This window comes from Salvelinus namaycush, chromosome 9 (assembly GCF_016432855.1).
Source record: "Salvelinus namaycush isolate Seneca chromosome 9, SaNama_1.0, whole genome shotgun sequence".
Taxonomy (NCBI): Eukaryota; Metazoa; Chordata; class Actinopteri; order Salmoniformes; family Salmonidae; genus Salvelinus; species Salvelinus namaycush.
Window position 1 is genome coordinate 4,514,601 of NC_052315.1, and position 20,650 is coordinate 4,535,250.

The window sequence follows — 20,650 nt, forward strand, 5'->3', positions numbered from 1 at the left end:
TGTCTTCTGATGGTGTCTATCACCATGTCAGAGTTCCCTCTAGTGGTCTTCTGATGGTGTCTATCACCATGTCAGAGTTCCCTCTAGTGGTCTTCTGATGGTGTCTATCACCATGTCAGAGTTCCCTCTAGTGGTCTTCTGATGGTGTCTATCACCATGTCAGAGTTCCCTCTAGTGGTCTTCTGATGGTGTCTATCACCATGTCAGAGTTCCCTCTAGTGGTCTTCTGATGGTGTCTATCACCACGTCAGAGTTCCCTCTAGTGGTCTTCTGATGGTGTCTATCACCATGTCAGAGTTCCCTCTAGTTGTCTTCTGATGGTGTCTATCACCATGTCAGAGTTCCCTCTAGTGGTCTTCTGATGGTGTCTATCACCATGTCAGAGTTCCCTCTAGTGGTCTTCTGATGGTGTCTATCACCATGTCAGAGTTCCTTCATAGAGTTATCTATTTTACTATTGTACTTTGGATGGAAACACTCCTAAACTTTTGTCATTGGCAAAATCTTGTGTTCCCCATGTATTGTTTGACTTCTAAACAGTGGAGTCTGGGATTATTGGATCTCTTGATAAAGATGAGCAAAAAAAGAGACTATCAAATAATATAAATACTGAGCTATTTTGCAAAAAAATATATACAAAATTATATTATTTTATACTAACACAATTACTCAGAGAAAGAGATTTTGTAGTAAATATATATAAAAATAAAAAAACATTCTCAAAAAAATTCTCCCCCCTTGTGAGGATAACAGCACTGAGCCTTTTTCTAAAATGTTTTCTGACATTGGAGAACACATTGGGATGGATCTTAGACCAGTCCTCCATACAGAACACATTGGGATGGATCTTAGACCAGTCCTCCATACAGAACACATTGGGATGGATCTTAGACCAGTCCTCCATACAGAACACATTGGGATGGATCTTAGACCAGTCCTCCATACAGAACACATTGGGATGGATCTTAGACCAGTCCTCCATACAGAACACATTGGGATGGATCTTAGACCAGTCCTCCATACAGAACACATTGGGATGGATCTTAGACCAGTCCTCCATACAGAACACATTGGGATGGATCTTAGACCAGTCCTCCATACAGAACACATTGGGATGGATCTTAGACCAGTCCTCCATACAGAACACATTGGGATGGATCTTAGACCAGTCCTCCATACAGAATCTTACCACATCCTTCATCTGCACTTATGGACTATCCTCTTCAAAATCAAACCACATGTCCGGAGAATGAGATGGCCAAGCATATCCTTGTAGATTTTGATGTGTGCTTATGGTTATTATCTCGCACGAAGATTCAAATACAACCAGGTTTTTGACTAAAAATGTCTTGGTCCTTGTTAAAGTTCATAATGTCGCTGACCTTAACAAGGGCCCCAGGACCAGTGGAAGCAAAAATAGCCCCATTACATCAAAGATCCACCACCATATTTTACAGTAGGTATGGGGTTCTTTTCTGCTTATGTATTGTTCTTTCGAAGGCCAAACCCACCGTTGGTGTTCGTGGCCAAAGACTTATGACCACAGCACTGGTTCCAATCCAAGTGCCAAGGCCGTTTAGCCAACTCCAGGCAGTGATATGGTCAGGTGCTGGAGTATTGAAAACAGGGGATCCAATCATTTTGACGCCTATCTTTCAGGGAGCTTTTTTTGTTTGTTGTTGCATTACTTGTTAAACAAAATAATTCTGAGCAATTGTATTAGTATGAACGAATATAATTGTTTGAGCATTCCCATATAGTGGTATATATAGTATTTGAATTATTTTAGTCTTTTTTGTAAAAAAAAACATTTTTTATCAAGGGATCCTATAATTCCAGACCCCACTGTATCTGAAGCTGGACTACATTTACATAAGTAACAGCATAACGGGTCACCAATTCTTCTCATTATATTATTCAAGTGTTATTTTCTGGAAGATAAAAAGGACTAGATGAATGTAAAATTAGATTATGAGAACAAAATGTAAAAATGTATTTAAAGTAATCAAATTCCAGACACACAACTAGTTGGAAGTCTTATGTATAATATGAGTTGCCATCGTCCTTGTTATGAGGTATAGTAGCATTCCCTTTATGGATTCACAGAACTTCTCTCTCTATATTTATTATATAATTCCTACTAAATACCTTTACATCCCTACAGGTGGGGTGGTGTAATGCACTGTTTCTCCAAGATGATTAGTGGGGCTATTGCCTTCAGGACATATCAAATCTAAATCAAACTTTATTTGTCATATGCGCCGAATACAACAGGTGAAATGCTTACTTACAAGCCCTTAACCAATGATGCAGTTTTAAGATATCTAAAAAAAAATAAAAAAAAAAATAAGATAAGAAAAACAAATAATTAAAGAGCAGCAGTGAATAACAATAGCGGGGCTATATACAGGGGGCACCGGTACAGAGTCAATGTGCGGGGGCACCGGTGTCAAGGTATTTGAGATAATTATGTACATGCAGGTAGGGTTGTTAAAGTGGCTATGCATAGATAATAACAGAGAGTAGTGGCAGCGTTGTGTGGGGGTGCAAATAGTCTGGGTAGCCATTTGATTAGCTGTTCAGGAGTCTTATGGCTTGGGGGGGTAGAAGCGGTTTAGAAGCCTCTTGGACCTAGACTTGGCGCTCCGGTACCGCTTGCCATGCGGTAGCAGAGAGAACAGTCTGACTAGGGTGGCTGGAGTCTAACGATTTTTTAGGACCTTCCTCTTCCTGGTATACAGGTCCTGGATGGCAGGAAGCTTGGCCCCGGTGATGTACTGGGCCGTACGCACTACCCTCTGTAGTGCCTTGCGGTCGGAGGCCGAGCAGTTGCCATACCAGGCAGTGATGCAACCCTTCAGGATGCTCTCGATGGTGCAGCTGTAAAATCTTTTGAGAATCTGAGGACCCATGCCAAATGTTTTCAGTCTCCTAAGGGGGAATAGGTAATGATTGTGTTGGAGTTGTGCCTGGCCGTGCAGTCATCCTGTCCTCCATCTGTCAAACTAGACCAATTTAGTGTTATAATCAAATAATCTTACAGTAGGTTGCCTTTGTGCAAAGTTTGACAGTCGCCCACACTGTGAAAGAGTGATGGGTTAAAACGTGTCTTTAGATTTTCAGTTAATTCCTGTCTCTAATCCTTGGTAATGACAGTCTGTGGTTTATTGGTATTTAGGGCTCTATTCAATCTGTGTCGCTGAAGCGTTAGAGATTCCGCGATAGAAATGTAAAATGTCAGCTGAATGCAGTCTCTACTAATGCCTTTTAAAATGTTAAAAATCACACTGTAACGGTGAACTTTAGCGACACGGATGGAATAGAGACCTTAGCCTTTATTTTTCTCATTGAGATACAAATCTATGTTGGAAGAGGGACCTATAATATCTGCCTTTTTAAAAATCCGTTTGACCCTCAGTCAAAAATAGAAACCCACACAGAATCACAGAATCATACGAAATATAGATTTTATTCCCCCCTCTCCCATAGCCACATAAGAAGTCTCCACGAGTATGATCAAGATGAGATATGATGCAATGTCTACTTACATTCTCCATAAAATACTGTACATACATATCTATCTATCTATACATATATACACACATACCAGAATCAGCATATCAGAACGAGATCCCCTCTGATGGTTGATTGCTGTGAAAATCGGGGACACAGTTGCATTCATTGTTCAGCGAGTTTTTCCACATAGTTAAACCCACCGACAGCAATGAATGTTGATTGTGACCTTTGTTGTGGTTTGGGGCTAGAGGCTTTTCTTTCAGGAGAGTTGTTCTGAACGAAAGGATACAGGATGTGGGCTGGGGTGGGTGGGGTGTGGTAGTGGTGGGGCGTGGGTGGAGGGGGTGTGGTAGTGGTGGGGCGTGGGTGGAGGGGGGGGGGGGGGGGGGGAAGAGGCAGATGGGACCATAGTGTTCTTCCTCTGGTTATAATGAGAGTTAGTAGCCATGCGCGTCGATCATCAAGCGACAAGGGCTGGCCACAGGGTACAATCAACGGTCGATGGTCTTTGTCAATTTAGCTCAAAACTCACCGACAGCGTTGAATGTTCACCGGGGCGAACGGGGCCTGATGGTGAGCAAGGTTGACAGTCTGACGCTTGGAGATTCAGAGAGATGAGCACAGTGGGCGACTGGGCCTATCATTTCCTCTCTCTCTCTCTCGGGGGAGCTAGAAGGACACTACAAAGACACAGCCATTATCCCTCATATCTCAAGTCACTTTTCAGACAGCTCTCTTTACCGGTTTATCAGAGGATGGTTATTTAATGTTTCACAGAAGACACTCAATTCCTTTTTTGCTGTTGTTACATTCTACTTCAATGACTGAAACCGTTTCATAATTGCAGCCCGTGTGAAAAAGTGTGTAGAGAGACTGAAGGCTTGGAAATGAATGCAGACGGTCTCTTCATGCCCCTGGTCTTGTCCTCTGGCTGACAAAGAGAGGGAGAGAAAGAAAGGCAGGAATTAAGAATTCAAAAAAACATCTCTTCCATTTGGTTAATAAACCTGAATCTCAAATTATCAATTTTGTTTCAGACTGTTTAAATGTCTTGATGTAATTTAATATAATCATAATATTCTTATTTTGCTCAGAGAGTTTAAGCGTCAGTTCAGCTCCTTGTCTTTGACTGCTATAACACGGTATAAAAACTGTACACGGGGCAGGAAAACATGTTTATTTTCTCTCTCGGTAGCGGTTGGGGCTTTAGTCATCTCTAAAGTCCTGACTCATTTTGAGTTTTGGTAAACAGCACACTGTGGGAATACAAGGGGTGGTATCACAGTGGCCTATCTGCGTATGCGTTGCTTACCTCAACTGAGCGGTTTTAGCGTCAATTAGCTTCAGTGGGTGGAGGTGCCCCTAACCGTAACCCAGATGGCTTATCTCAGAGCTCAGGATGAGACAGTGTCGGACTCGCAACCTGCTTGGGTCATGATAATTGATAGCATCTGGAGACTATGATGTGGGGCGTGGCCGCAGGAAAATGCGGTGTAAAAAAATAAAAAAATAATCCCCTTTATAGTAAAGTATATAGTGGCACACAGTAGAGAGCAGGGATGTTTTAGTATTTACACCTTTTTCACAGGGTCTGGAAAAACCCAGGGGAAAAAATTGCCTTTTATAAATACATTTCATGACATTCTACGTAATTTGCATGACAGAACACAACAGAACTGTTTGAAATACCACACAAAAGGCTACTCTGTCAAACAGATCAATAAAAACGACCAGATATTGAATGCAAACAAATAGCCCAGGCCAATTACACACACAATTGACATACGTGTGTGTGTGTATACAAACATTTATGTCAATTACACAGACACACACACACACACACACACAACGTCCGGGTTAGTGTTTGGCCGGTGTAGGCCGTCATTGTAAATAAGAAATTGTTCTTAACTGACTTCCCTTTTTAAATAAAGGTTCAGTAAAAAAGAGAAAAAATAGAAAATATTAAAGTGCCTTTGAACAGGGTATGGTAGTAGTTGCCAGGCGCACCGGTTAGAGTGTGTCAAGAACTGCAACAGTGTTGGGTTTTTCCACACTCAACAGTTTCCCGTGTGTATCAAGAATGGTCCACCACCCAAAGGACATCCAGCCAACTTGACAACTGTGGGAAGCATTGGAGTCCATGCCCCAATTAATTGAGGCTGTTCTGAGGGCAAAAGGGGGTGCAACTCAATATTAGGAAGGTATTCTTAATGTTTTGTACACTCAGTGTATATAGTGAACCGTCTATATGTGACCCGTCTATATAGTGACCTGTCTTGATTAGCTACTATCTTTTGTGTATTCCCTCCTGCTAATATAAACAACAAGCTCCTAACCGGGCCTTTAATGGCTTGCTCCAGAGACATTACCAAATGTGCAGTCAGTCCATGCTCGAGGGCCACATCAAACTCCCTGACCCCTGGCCCCTTGTAAAGCCATTGGACTAACATTGTGTGAATTGACAGAAGTGGATTAGCAGAGGTGGCAGTGTACTGTAAGGTCTTCTACTGGCCAGAGGACAAGATGACAGAGACTTGTTAAGCCAGGAGTCAGAGAGAACCAGAGAGGTGCCCTGAGCTGACATCCAAGCCCATATCAGAGTGACAGGGCTGGGCATCACAGGCGGGACGTGTCAGAGTGGATGGTGGAAAAGGGGGAAGTTTACAGTACATGGGAATGGAGGAGGAGGAGAGGGAGGAGGGGGGTTGGTAGTCTGTCCCTTAATGGCGCCGGCAGCTCTGACATTTAACCACTTCATGGTTGTAAATCAGATGATGGAGACTGTTGTGTCAGAAGTGGATGTGTCTATAGTCATAAAGCATGTGACTACAGATAAATAATTGACTAACAGGGCGGAACATATGGTTTCTATCGCTGAAGCAAATCCTCGTGACTAAAAAACTAGAAAAATACTGTAAATACGATATCATTTATTTTTTGTATAAAATAAAGAAAAAGACAGAGTGAACAACATATTAACTAAAGTGTAAACACATTCAGACCCCTCCCCCCTCTGAAAAGCACAGAACCTCCAGAATGACAAATCGCCTAGCGCGATCGAATTACTGAAAAAGAACAAAAAGGGAGGTGTCGGCACATTGCTATCGTAGCAGCCGTGTGAACTATATTACTGCTCAGAGATCTGCTTTCAACCACAGGGAAGGGTGGTATTACACAACTAGCTCAGCGACGACACGGGAACACTTTGTGACACTGGTTAGGGAGAACCAGGCAACACTTTACAGGACACCAGGCTACTATGTCATGTTCATTAGGGAAACCGGTTAAAACTGGTTTCCCCACAAGGCAGCATGCTACTGGGTCATGTTCATTAAAGAAACAGGTTAAAACACTCTGCAATCAAAAAAAAACAATTTCTAAATTGGACAAGTCCAGGTAGTCCGTCCCAGTATTGTTGTATTACAGGACTCTATCAGGGTAAAGGGAACTGTTGTATTACAGGACGCTATCAGGGTAAAGGGAACTGTTGTATTACAGGATGCTATCAGGGTAAAGGGAACTGTTGTATTACAGGACGCTATCAGGGTAAAGGGAACTGTTGTATTACAGGACGCTATCAGGGTAAAGGGAACTGTTTGTATTACAGGACGCTATCAGGGTAAAGGGAACTGTTGTATTACAGGACGCTATCAGGGTAAAGGGAACTGGTGTATTACAGGACGCTATCAGGGTAAAGGGAACAGGACGCTATCAGGGTAAAGGAACTGTTGTATTACAGGACGCTATCAGGGTAAAGGGAACTGTTGTATTACAGGACTCTATCAGGGTAAAGGGAACTGTTGTATTACAGGACGCTATCAGGGTAAAGGGAACTGTTGTATTACAGGACGCTATCAGGGTAAAGGGAACTGTTGTATTACAGGACTCTATCAGGGTAAAGGGAACTGTTGTATTACAGGACGCTATCAGGGTAAAGGGAACTGTTGTATTACAGGACGCTATCAGGGTAAAGGGAACTGTTGTATTACAGGACGCTATCAGGGTAAAGGGAACTGTTGTATTACAGGATGGTATCAGGGTAAAGGGAACTGTTGTATTACAGGACTCTATCAGGGTAAAGGGAACTGTTGTATTACAGGACTCTATCAGGGTAAAGGGAACTGTTGTATTACAGGACGCTATCAGGGTAAAGTAGTTCTGTTGTATTACAGGACGCTATCAGGGTAAAGGGAACTGTTGTATTACAGGACTCTATCAGGGTAAAGTAGTTCTGTTGTATTACAGGACGCTATCAGGGTAAAGTAGTTCTGTTGTATTACAGGACGCTATCAGGGTAAAGGGAACTGTTGTATTACAGGACGCTATCAGGGTAAAGTAGTTCTGTTGTATTACAGGACGCTATCAGGGTAAAGGGAACTGTTGTATTACAGGATGCTATCAGGGTAAAGGGAACTGTTGTATTACAGGACGCTATCAGGGTAAAGGGAACTGTTGTATTACAGGATGCTATCAGGGTAAAGGGAACTGTTGTATTACAGGACGCTATCAGGGTAAAGGGAACTGTTGTATTACAGGATGCTATCAGGGTAAAGGGAACTGTTGTATTACAGGACTCTATCAGGGTAAAGGGAACTGTTGTATTACAGGACGCTATCAGGGTAAAGGGAACTGTTGTATTACAGGATGCTATCAGGGTAAAGGGAACTGTTGTATTACAGGACTCTATCAGGGTAAAGGGAACTGTTGTATTACAGGACGCTATCAGGGTAAAGTAGTTCTGTTGTATTACAGGATGCTATCAGGGTAAAGGGAACTGTTGTATTACAGGACGCTATCAGGGTAAAGGGAACTGTTGTATTACAGGACGCTATCAGGGTAAAGGGAACTGTTGTATTACAGGACGCTATCAGGGTAAAGTAGTTCTGTTGTATTACAGGATGCTATCAGGGTAAAGGGAACTGTTGTATTACAGGACGCTATCAGGGTAAAGGGAACTGTTGTATTACAGGACGCTATCAGGGTAAAGTAGTTCTGTTGTATTACAGGACGCTATCAGGGTAAAGGGAACTGTTGTATTACAGGACGCTATCAGGGTAAAGTAGTTCTGTTGTATTACAGGATGCTATCAGGGTAAAGGGAACTGTTGTATTACAGGACTCTATCAGGGTAAAGGGAACTGTTGTATTACAGGACGCTATCAGGGTAAAGGGAACTGTTGTATTACAGGACGCTATCAGGGTAAGGGGAACTGTTGTATTACAGGACGCTATCAGGGTAAAGGGAACTGTTGTATTACAGGATGGTATCAGGGTAAAGGGAACTGTTGTATTACAGGACGGTATCAGGGTAAAGGGAACTGTTGTATTACAGGACGGTATCAGGGTAAAGGGAACTGTTGTATTACAGGACCGTATCAGGGTAAAGGGAACTGTTGTATTACAGGATGCTATCAGGGTAAAGGGAACTGTTGTATTACAGGATGCTATCAGGGTAAAGGGAACTGTTGTATTACAGGACGGTATCAGGGTAAAGTAGTTCTGTTGTATTACAGGACGCTATCAGGGTAAAGGGAACTGTTGTATTACAGGATGGTATCAGGGTAAAGGGAACTGTTGTATTACAGGACTCTATCAGGGTAAAGTAGTTCTGTTGTATTACAGGACGCTATCAGGGTAAAGTAGTTCTGTTGTATTACAGGATGCCATCAGGGTAAAGGGAACTGTTGTATTACAGGACGCTATCAGGGTAAAGGGAACTGTTGTATTACAGGACTCTATCAGGGTAAAGTAGTTCTGTTGTATTACAGGATGCCATCAGGGTAAAGGGAACTGTTGTATTACAGGACTCTATCAGGGTAAAGGGAACTGTTGTATTACAGGACGCTATCAGGGTAAAGGGAACTGTTGTATTACAGGACTCTATCAGGGTAAAGTAGTTCTGTTGTATTACAGGACTCTATCAGGGTAAAGGGAACTGTTGTATTACAGGACTCTATCAGGGTAAAGTAGTTCTGTTGTATTACAGGACGCTATCAGGGTAAAGGGAACTGTTGTATTACAGGATGCTATCAGGGTAAAGGGAACTGTTGTATTACAGGACGCTATCAGGGTAAAGGGAACTGTTGTATTACAGGATGCTATCAGGGTAAAGTAGTTCTGTTGTATTACAGGATGGTATCAGGGTAAAGGGAACTGTTGTATTACAGGACTCTATCAGGGTAAAGGGAACTGTTGTATTACAGGACTCTATCAGGGTAAAGGGAACTGTTGTATTACAGGATGCTATCAGGGTAAAGGGAACTGTTGTATTACAGGACTCTATCAGGGTAAAGGGAACTGTTGTATTACAGGACGGTATCAGGGTAAAGGGAACTGTTGTATTACAGGACGCTATCAGGGTAAAGGGAACTGTTGTATTACAGGATGCTATCAGGGTAAAGGGAACTGTTGTATTACAGGATGCTATCAGGGTAAAGTAGTTCTGTTGTATTACAGGACTCTATCAGGGTAAAGGGAACTGTTGTATTACAGGATGGTATCAGGGTAAAGGGAACTGTTGTATTACAGGACTCTATCAGGGTAAAGTAGTTCTGTTGTATTACAGGACGCTATCAGGGTAAAGGGAACTGTTGTATTACAGGACTCTATCAGGGTAAAGGGAACTGTTGTATTACAGGATGCTATCAGGGTAAAGGGAACTGTTGTATTACAGGACGCTATCAGGGTAAAGGGAACTGTTGTATTACAGGACGGTATCAGGGTAAAGGGAACTGTTGTATTACAGGACGCTATCAGGGTAAAGTAGTTCTGTTGTATTACAGGACGCTATCAGGGTAAAGGGAACTGTTGTATTACAGGACGCTATCAGGGTAAAGGGAACTGTTGTATTACAGGATGGTATCAGGGTAAAGGGAACTGTTGTATTACAGGACTCTATCAGGGTAAAGTAGTTCTGTTGTATTACAGGACGCTATCAGGGTAAAGGGAACTGTTGTATTACAGGACTCTATCAGGGTAAAGTAGTTCTGTTGTATTACAGGACGCTATCAGGGTAAAGGGAACTGTTGTATTACAGGATGCTATCAGGGTAAAGGGAACTGTTGTATTACAGGACGCTATCAGGGTAAAGGGAACTGTTGTATTACAGGATGCTATCAGGGTAAAGGGAACTGTTGTATTACAGGACGCTATCAGGGTAAAGTAGTTCTGTTGTATTACAGGACGCTATCAGGGTAAAGTAGTTCTGTTGTATTACAGGATGGTATCAGGGTAAAGGGAACTGTTGTATTACAGGATGGTATCAGGGTAAAGGGAACTGTTGTATTACAGGATGCTATCAGGGTAAAGTAGTTCTGTTGTATTACAGGACTCTATCAGGGTAAAGGGAACTGTTGTATTACAGGACTCTATCAGGGTAAAGGGAACTGTTGTATTACAGGACTCTATCAGGGTAAAGTAGTTCTGTTGTATTACAGGACTCTATCAGGGTAAAGGGAACTGTTGTATTACAGGATGCTATCAGGGTAAAGTAGTTCTGTTGTATTACAGGACTCTATCAGGGTAAAGGGAACTGTTGTATTACAGGACTCTATCAGGGTAAAGTAGTTCTGTTGTATTACAGGACTCTATCAGGGTAAAGGGAACTGTTGTATTACAGGATGCTATCAGGGTAAAGGGAACTGTTGTATTACAGGATGCTATCAGGGTAAAGGGAACTGTTGTATTACAGGACTCTATCAGGGTAAAGGGAACTGTTGTATTACAGGATGCTATCAGGGTAAAGGGAACTGTTGTATTACAGGATGCTATCAGGGTAAAGTAGTTCTGTTGTATTACAGGATGCTATCAGGGTAAAGGGAACTGTTGTATTACAGGACGCTATCAGGGTAAAGGGAACTGTTGTATTACAGGACGCTATCAGGGTAAAGTAGTTCTGTTGTATTACAGGACGCTATCAGGGTAAAGTAGTTCTGTTGTATTACAGGACGCTATCAGGGTAAAGGGAACTGTTGTATTACAGGATGGTATCAGGGTAAAGGGAACTGTTGTATTACAGGACGCTATCAGGGTAAAGTAGTTCTGTTGTATTACAGGACGCTATCAGGGTAAAGTAGTTCTGTTGTATTACAGGACGCTATCAGGGTAAAGGGAACTGTTGTATTACAGGATGGTATCAGGGTAAAGGGAACTGCTGTATTACAGGACTCTATCAGGGTAAAGTAGTTCTGTTGTATTACAGGACGCTATCAGGGTAAAGGGAACTGTTGTATTACAGGACGCTATCAGGGTAAAGGGAACTGTTGAATTACAGGACGCTATCAGGGTAAAGGGAACTGTTGAATTACAGGACGCTATCAGGGTAAAGGGAACTGTTGCAGACTGCAGGTTGTCCACCTGAAGAGGAAATTCCTTCCTAGATTACCTGCCACCCCTAACCCCCCCCCCCCCACCCCCCACCCCCCACCACACACACACACGCCTCTCACCTCCAGGAACGCGTAGGTCTACTGGCCCCACAGCTGAAAGGTCTTGAGTTCTTCTGTGATCTGTGATCTGCTGTCACACACACAGGCAATAAATAAATATTAATACACTGTTACTATTTTGACATTTGAAAAATACAACAAGATATTTGAAGAATAGTTATAACAACACAAGCATGTGTGTGTGTGTGGGATGCTGTGGCAGGAAGGTTGTTACGGAGTGGGGAGGACAGGCCACGACACCCCTATCGACACCCAGCCACTGAGCACTGACAAAAAACTCAGACCAAACCAAAATGGCAGCATTTTCCCAGCATCAGGCCTAGTGTGAACTTCAAAATGGCAGCATTTTCCCAGCATCAGGCCTAGTGTGAACTTCAAAATGGCAGCATTTTCCCAGCATCAGGCCTAGTGTGAACTTCAAAATGGCAGCATTTTCCCAGCATCAGGCCTAGTGTGAACTTCAAAATGGCAGCATTTTCCCAGCATCAGGCCTAGTGTGAACTTCAAAATGGCAGCATTTTCCCAGCATCAGGCCTAGAGTGAACAACACACAGAAAGCCATCCTCCATTTGAGCTTTGTGCTGGTCTCACACACACACACACACACACACACACACACACACACACACACGGCTGAGCCGGGGAATGGGGCAGAGGCATTCCGTCTCACAGTATTAGCTGAGAAGAGGAGGTTGACAGAGACTTTATTATTGATGCCATGTGTTTCATAGAGGGCCTAAGTGCCTTCGTGGCTACACATTCAATCCATTCATTTAAATCTATACATTAAAGCCATTGCTCAATAGGCCCTAGACATCTAGTATAATGTGCAATAAAACACTCCTTAGTACAGACCTATTGACAAAACCCATTCACTCCTTAGTACAGACCTATTGACAAAACCCATTCACTCCTTAGTACAGACCTATTGACAAAACCCATTCACTCCTTAGTACAGACCTATTGACAAAACCCATTCACTCCTTAGTACAGACCTATTGACAAAACCCATTCACTCCTTAGTACAGACCTATTGACAAAACCCATTCACTCCTTAGTACAGACCTATTGACAAAACCCATTCACTCCTTAGTACAGACCTATTGACCAAACCCATTCACTCCTTAGTACAGACCTATTGACAAAACCCATTACTTCTTTGAAAAAATCCACTCCATAATCTTACAACCTCTCTAAAGTTACGCACCAGTGTGTATAACCCCGTGGTTTCTGGTCTTTTTAAAACACATCATGCTTTTCTCCAACGACTACGCACACTAAGCCTTGTGTGACGTGGACTGGGTAGACGTTTTGAGCCAGTCAGAGTGACCACAGGTGATAAAACCGTGTCCAGCCAGCTAGGCCACGTCGCCACCTCCGGTCAGCACACTGACATTGATGGCAGTGAGACAGATCTGGGTTACGCTCATTAGGGCATGCAACCAAAACATTTTTTAAAATGTTTTTGCAACTGGAAATGAAAATGTGGGTTTCTTATTGAACCAGGTCCAAGGAGTACCTCCTTGATTCAGTCAGTTCATGTTTTTTTTGGTGCCTAATGAACGCAACCCTGAGGTAGTACTTTGGGTCAAACCAGAATACAGGACAGGACAGGGTGTGTTAGGACCTCTGAATATGGACTTAGACAGGACAGGAGACACCTTGGTGTGTGAGAGTTAAAGAGAGAGACAGACCAGACACATCTGTCTGTGTACAGGGCAGGCTTCACATTGTCTCTATTCAGCCTATTTGACATTATTGAGAGAGAGAGAGACATTGAAATACAGAGAGAAGAGAGAGATACATGAAGAGAACGTCAACATCAAGCCCAAGACAGAAACAGAGATGGAGAGTAAAAGAGTGAATAGTAACCTGCAATATCGTTATCGTCCGCCCTCCCTCCCTCTTATCGTCCGCCCTCCCTCCCTCTTATCGTCCGCCCTCCCTCCCTCTTATCGTCCGCCCTCCCTCCCTCTTATCGTCCGCCCTCCCTCTGTTATCATCCATCCCCCTCTGTTATCGTCCGCCCTCCCTCCCTCTGTTATCATCCATCCCCCTCTGTTATCATCCGCCCTCACTCAGTTATCATTCATCCCCCTCAGTTATCGTCCGTCCTCCCTCTGTTATCATTCATCCCCCTCAGAGGGAGAGAGAAAGAGCGAAGGGTTTCCATGGTAACCTGGGATGGCATCGCTCCAGTGTTTGTGAAGTGCAGTGGGGATGTTTCATGGTGGGAAAATATAACTGGTGAGAGTAGGAGTGAGTGTGTGAGTGAGAGAGAGTGGGTGAGAGTGGGTGTCTATCTGTGAGTGAGTGAGTGAGTGAGTGAGTGAGTGAGTGAGTGAGTGAGTGAGTGAGTGAGTGAGTGAGTGAGTGAGTGAGTGAGTGAGTGAGTGAGTGAGTGAGTGAGTGAGTGAGTGAGTGAGTGAGTGAGTGAGTATAAAAGGTGATACGGGTCTCAGGGTTTCATTAGGGAGTCTGACAGAGTGGATACACAGGCCAGTGTGAGGAAAGACACATAGTTCTCACTGCATAGGAGTTGTATTCACTAATATGCAACATTAATGTTTAACAAACACATGCATAAGTCCAGTACAGGTAGATTGTAGATCTTCTACTTATTGTATGTACTATGTAGTAGTAGTTTTATTTAGATTGGATACTCTCATCATCATTACATATCCAGTTATTACTACACATTGCTGTACAGTCTGTCTGGTTATTACCGTGGGCGGTATACAGTCTGTCTGGTTATTACCGTGGGCGGTATACAGTCTGTCTGGTTATTACCGTGGGCGGTGTACAGTCTGTCTGGTTATTACCGTGGGCGGTGTACAGTCTGTCTGGTTATTACCGTGGGCGGTGTACAGTCTGTCTGGTTATTACCGTGGGCGGTGTACAGTCTGTCTGGTTGTGGGCGGTGTACAGTCTGTCTGGTTGTGGGCGGTGTACAGTCTGTCTGGTTATTACCGTGGGCGGTGTACAGTCTGTCTGGTTATTACCGTGGGCGGTGTACAGTCTGTCTGGTTGTGGGCGGTGTACAGTCTGTCTGGTTATTACCGTGGGCGGTGTACAGTCTGTCTGGTTGTGGGCGGTGTACAGTCTGTCTGGTTGTGGGCGGTGTACAGTCTGTCTGGTTATTACCGTGGGCGGTGTACAGTCTGTCTGGTTATTACCGTGGGCGGTGTACAGTCTGTCTGGTTGTGGGCGGTGTACAGTCTGTCTGGTTATTACCGTGGGCGGTGTACAGTCTGTCTGGTTATTGCCGTGGGCGGTGTACAGTCTGTCTGGTTATTACCGTGGGCGGTGTACAGTCTGTCTGGTTATTACCGTGGGCGGTGTACAGTCTGTCTGGTTATTACCGTGGGCGGTGTACAGTCTGTCTGGTTATTACCGTGGGCGGTGTACAGTCTGTCTGGTTATTACCGTGGGCGGTGTACAGTCTGTCTGGTTATTACCGTGGGCGGTGTACAGTCTGTCTGGTTATTACCGTGGGCGGTGTACAGTCTGTCTGGTTATTACCGTGGGCGGTGTACAGTCTGTCTGGTTATTACCGTGGGCGGTGTACAGGATGTCTGGTTATTACCGTGGGCGGTGTACAGGATGTCTGGTTATTACCGTGGGCGGTGTACAGGATGTCTGGTTATTACCGTGGGCGGTGTACAGTCTGTCTGGTTATTACCGTGGGCGGTGTACAGGATGTCTGGTTATTACCGTGGGCGGTGTACAGGATGTCTGGTTATTACCGTGGGCGGTGTACAGTCTGTCTGGTTATTACCGTGGGCGGTGTACAGGATGTCTGGTTATTACCGTGGGCGGTGTACAGGATGTCTGGTTATTACCGTGGGCGGTGTACAGTCTGTCTGGTTATTACCGTGGGCGGTGTACAGTCTGTCTGGTTATTACCGTGGGCGGTGTACAGTCTGTCTGGTTATTACCGTGGGCGGTGTACAGTCTGTCTGGTTATTACCGTGGGCGGTGTACAGTCTGTCTGGTTATTACCGTGGGCGGTGTACAATCTGTCTGGTTATTACCGTGGGCGGTGTACAGGATGTCTGGTTATTACCGTGGGCGGTGTACAGGATGTCTGGTTATTACCGTGGGCGGTGTACAGGATGTGTGTGTAGTGTCTCCTCCATGTCTGGGCCTGAGGGAATGAACAGAGTAGAAACAAGGAGATGAACTCTGGTGTACTGTATGTACAGGGTTATTGACCAGTCACACACACACACACACACACACACACACACACACACACACACACACACACACACACACACACCTATGTGAAGCAAAACATTAAACCCAAAGTCACACCGTTTGTGGATACGAATCCACTCACAACCTCATTCCTACACACCTCATGGGTGATCTACAGCTTTTCTGGTGCATTACTCTTAACCTAACTTGACTGCCATGTCACCCTTTAATATCACATGTAGAGAATGAGGAGTTTCCTTGTGAAACTTCACTTTTTTTCTCTCTTTCTCTCCAAAACAGACAACGCACAGTAGAACCTTGAGGTAGGAACGTAATCGAGGTAGGAACGTATTGAGGTAGGAACTTATCGAGGTGTTACAATTCAATCTGCAACATAACAGAACATTCAGATAGGAAATATATTATGTAGAACAGATATACAGTAATTGCCTATGATGAATAATAGGGAATTTTGTCAGCTCTATTCATTAAATTTCTATACTTGCTTAAATTCCTTTTGGTATTTGTCCACTGTTGATACAGTCCCAAAATGTGTTGCATGTCAGCGGTCAAGATATCAGGAAACAAAAAGTGTCACTTTGTTTAGTTTTTTGTTGTTGCAATACACTGAAAACTTTACTGCTGACATGCAAAACATGTTGGGACTGTATGAACACTGGACTAATGTAAAATATATATATATATATATACATACATATACATATACATATATATATATATATATATATATATATATATAGTTTGAGCGAATTTTTCCTTTATTAGACCCTGGTTGCAGCTGGGAGCATTCCGTCCAATGGTGTGAGATGTTCACATTGCTCAACTGGCCACGACTGTGGCCTCAGACATTTCCCCCTGGTTGAAATACAGATGTGCTTTTCAACTTAGGACAAATAGATTCTATGCCAAATGGCACCCTATTAGCAATAGTGCACATTCGACCCTGGTCATAAGTAGTGCACTACATAGGGAATAGGGTGCCAAGGGGGATGGAGTCACAGAGTACCGTTCTATCTAATTAGTGTTACCTTAGAATAATGTGTTGATACTTTATTCCACCTAGGAAGGAAGGAGGGAGGACAGACACCTCTGGTTAGGTGATTATCAGTCTAGGAAGGAAGGAGGACAGACACCTCTGGTTAGGTGATTATCAGTCTAGGAAGGAAGGAGGGTGGACAGACACCTCTGGTTAGGTGATTATCAGTCTAGGAAGGAAGGAGGACAGACACCTCTGGTTAGGTGATTATCAGTCTAGGAAGGAAGGAGGACAGACACCTCTGGTTAGGTGATTATCAGTCTAGGAAGGAAGGAAGGAGGACAGACACCTCTGGTTAGGTGATTATCAGTCTAGGAAGGAAGGAAGGAGGACAGACACCTCTGGTTAGGTGATTATCAGTCTAGGAAGGAAGGAAGGAGGACAGACACCTCTGGTTAGGTGATTATCAGTCTAGGAAGGAAGGAGGACAGACACCTCTGGTTAGGTGATTATCAGTCTAGGAAGGAAGGAGGGAGGACAGACACCTCTGGTTAGGTGATTATCAGTCTAGGAAGGAAGGAAGGAGGACAGACACCTCTGGTTAGGTGATTATCAGTCTAGGAAGGAAGGAAGGAGGACAGACACCTCTGGTTAGGTGATTATCAGTCTAGGAAGGAAGGAGGGAGGACAGACACCTCTGGTTAGGTGATTATCAGTCTAGGAAGGAAGGAGGGAGGACAGACACCTCTGGTTAGGTGCTTATCAGTCTAGGTAGGAAGGAGGGAGGACAGACACCTCTGGTTAGGTGATTATCAGTCTAGGAAGGAAGGAGGGAGGACAGACACCTCTGGTTAGGTGATTATCAGTCTAGGAAGGAAGGAGGGTGGACAGACACCTCTGGTTAGGTGATTATCAGTCTAGGAAGGAAGGAGGACAGACACCTCTGGTTAGGTGATTATCAGTCTAGGAAGGAAGGAGGGAGGACAGACACCTCTGGTTAGGTGATTATCAGTCTAGGAAGGAAGTAGGGAGGACAGACACCTCTGGTTAGGTGATTATCAGTCTAAGAAGGAAGTAGGGAGGACAGACACCTCTGGTTAGGTGATTATCAGTCTAGGAAGGAGGGAAGGAGGACAGACACCTCTGGTTATGTGATTATCAGTCTAGGAAGGAAGGAGGGAGGACAGACACCTCTGGTTAGGTGATTATCAGTCTAGGAAGAAAGGAGGGAGGACAGACACCTCTGGTTAGGTGATTATCAGTCTAGGAAGGAAGTAGGGAGGACAGACACCTCTGGTTAGGTGATTATCAGTCTAGGAAGGAGGGAAGGAGGACAGACACCTCTGGTTATGTGATTATCAGTCTAGGAAGGAAGGAGGGAGGACAGACACCTCTGGTTAGGTGATTATCAGTCTAGGAAGGAGGGAGGACAGACACCTCTGGTTAAGTGATTATCAGTCTAGGAAGAAAGGAGGACAGACACCTCTGGTTAGGTGATTATCAGTCTAGGAAAGAAGGAGGGAGGACAGACACCTCTGGTTAGGTGATTATCAGTCTAGGAAGGAAGGAGGGAGGACAGACACCTCTGGTTAGGTGATTATCAGTCTAGGAAGGAAGGAGGGAGGACAGACACCTCTGGTTAGGTGATTATCAGTCTAGGAAGGAAGGAGGGAGGACAGACACCTCTGGTTAGGTGATTATCAGTCTAGGAAGGAAGGAGGGAGGACAGACACCTCTGGTTAGGTGATTATCAGTCTAGGAAGGAAGGAGGGAGGACAGACACCTCTGGTTAGGTGATTATCAGTCTAGGAAGGAAGGAGGGAGGACAGACACCTCTGGTTAGGTGCTTATCAGTCTAGGAAGGAAGGAAGGAAGGAGGACAGACACCTGTGGTTAGGTGATTATCAGTCTAGGAAGGAAGGAGGGTGGACAGACACCTGTGGTTAGGTGATTATCAGTCTAGGAAGGAAGGAGGGAAGGCGGACAGACACCTAGGGTTAGGTGATTATCAGTCTAGGAAGGAGGGAGGGAGGACAGACACCTCTGGTTAGGTGATTATCAGTCTAGGAAGGAAGGAGGGAGGACAGACACCTCTGGTTAGGTGATTATCAGTCTAGGAAGAAAGGAGGGAGGACAGACACCTCTGGTTAGGTGATTATCAGTCTAGGAAGGAAGGAGGACAGACACCTCTGGTTAGGTGATTATCAGTCTAGGAAGGAAGGAAGGAGGACAGACACCTCTGGTTATGTGATTATCAGTCTAGGAAGAAAGGAGGGAGGACAGACACCTCTGGTTATGTGATTATCAGTCTAGGAAGGAAGGAAGGAGGACAGACACCTCTGGTTAGGTGATTATCAGTCTAGGAAGGGAGGAGGGAGGACAGACACCTCTGGTTAGGTGATTATCAGTCTAGGAAAGAAGGAAGGAGGACAGACACCTCTGGTTAGGTGATTATCAGTCTAGGAAGGAAGGAGGGAGGACAGACACCTCTGGTTAGGTGATTATCAGTCTAGGAAGGAAGGAGGGAGGACAGACACCTCTGGTTAGGTGATTATCAGTCTAGGAAGGAAGGAGGGAGGACAGACACCTCTGGTTAGGTGATTATCAGTCTAGGAAGGAAGGAGGGAGGACAGACACCTCTGGTTAGGTGATTATCAGTCTAGGAAGGAAGGAAGGAAGGACAGACACCTCTGGTTAGGTGATTATCAGTCTTGGAAGGAAGGAGGGAGGACAGACACCTCTGGTTAGGTGATTATCAGTCTAGGAAGGAAGGAGGGAGGACAGACACCTCTGGTTAGGTGATTATCAGTCTAGGAAGGAAGGAGGGAGGACAGACACCTCTGGTTAGGTGATTATCAGTCTAGGAAGGAAGGAGGGAGGACAGACACCTCTGGTTAGGTGATTATCAGTCTAGGAAGGAAGGAGGGAGGACAGACACCTCTGGTTAGGTGATTATCAGTCTAGGAAGGAAGGAGGGTGGACAGACACCTCTGGTTAGGTGATTATCAGTCTAGGAAGGAAGGAGGGAAGGAGGACAGACACCTCTGGTTAGGTGATTATCAGTCTAGGAAGGAAGGAGGGAGGACAGACACCTCTGGTTAGGTGCTTATCAGTCTAGGAAGGAAGGAGGGAGGACAGACACCTCTGGTTAGGTGATTATCAGTCTAGGAAGGAAGGAGGGAGGACAGACACTTTTCTTCTTTGTACTGGTAATATACTATCTGAACAATGTATTGTTGCCTACTGTAGACCATATATAGACTGAAGAACTCTCTAGAAGAACTAATACATTTTTGATAAAACATTTAACCTCCCAAAATCTGGAAGGTTACAATACGTGCAGAAATACAGCACGTGAACTACTTAAATGGTTCTGCATTCACAGAGAAAGAACTGTGATTGACCCTGAGTTTGTGAGAAATTGCCTCGATTGTTCATACCTCACTTTGATGTTAAATATGACTGGGATGTTGGCAGTGCTGCTGTAGCTG

At 44.3% G+C, this 20,650-nt stretch overlaps 1 long non-coding RNA gene across 3 annotated transcripts in view; it reads right to left on the bottom strand.

The window, feature by feature from the left end:
- Window positions 1-4,237: 4,237 nt before the first annotated feature.
- The window catches only part of LOC120053340, a 54,547-nt gene continuing 38,134 nt past the window's right edge, over window positions 4,238-20,650 (bottom strand). For 2 of the 3 annotated variants that reach the window (XR_005477495.1, XR_005477497.1), the window contains exons 3-5: window positions 16,061-16,109; window positions 11,963-12,029; window positions 4,238-4,447 (exon numbers count right to left, since the gene is read on the bottom strand). This is a non-coding gene — a long non-coding RNA (uncharacterized LOC120053340). Of the gene's footprint in view, window positions 4,448-11,962; window positions 12,033-16,060; window positions 16,110-20,650 lie in introns of all 3 variants that reach the window. The other variant, XR_005477496.1, reaches the window with a different exon arrangement.